Genomic DNA, 328 nt, shown 5'->3' on the forward strand with positions numbered 1-328 from the left:
GTGATTTCTTGCTTTCTGTCTCTATGTTTCTCTCTGTCTGTCTGGCGAGCGCATGCGCCCTATAGCAAAAACCTCTCAAAAACAAAACAAAACAAAACAAAACAAAACAAAAGAATCTTGCCCTTAACTTGTTTGTTCACAACAATGCCAACAGTATGCCGGGTAACATTGTAGACTCTTCCAGTTTTGCCATGGTAACATTTGTGGGGCATTCCTCTTTGAACAGTACCCATTCTCTTGATGTCTACAATATCATCTTTCTTGTAGATTCGCATATATGTTGCCAAAGGAACAACTCCATGTTTTCTAAAAGGCCTAGAGAACATAT

Source organism: Tupaia chinensis, unplaced genomic scaffold (genome assembly GCF_000334495.1).
Source record: "Tupaia chinensis unplaced genomic scaffold, TupChi_1.0 Scaffold143732_1, whole genome shotgun sequence".
Taxonomy (NCBI): domain Eukaryota; kingdom Metazoa; phylum Chordata; class Mammalia; order Scandentia; family Tupaiidae; genus Tupaia; species Tupaia belangeri.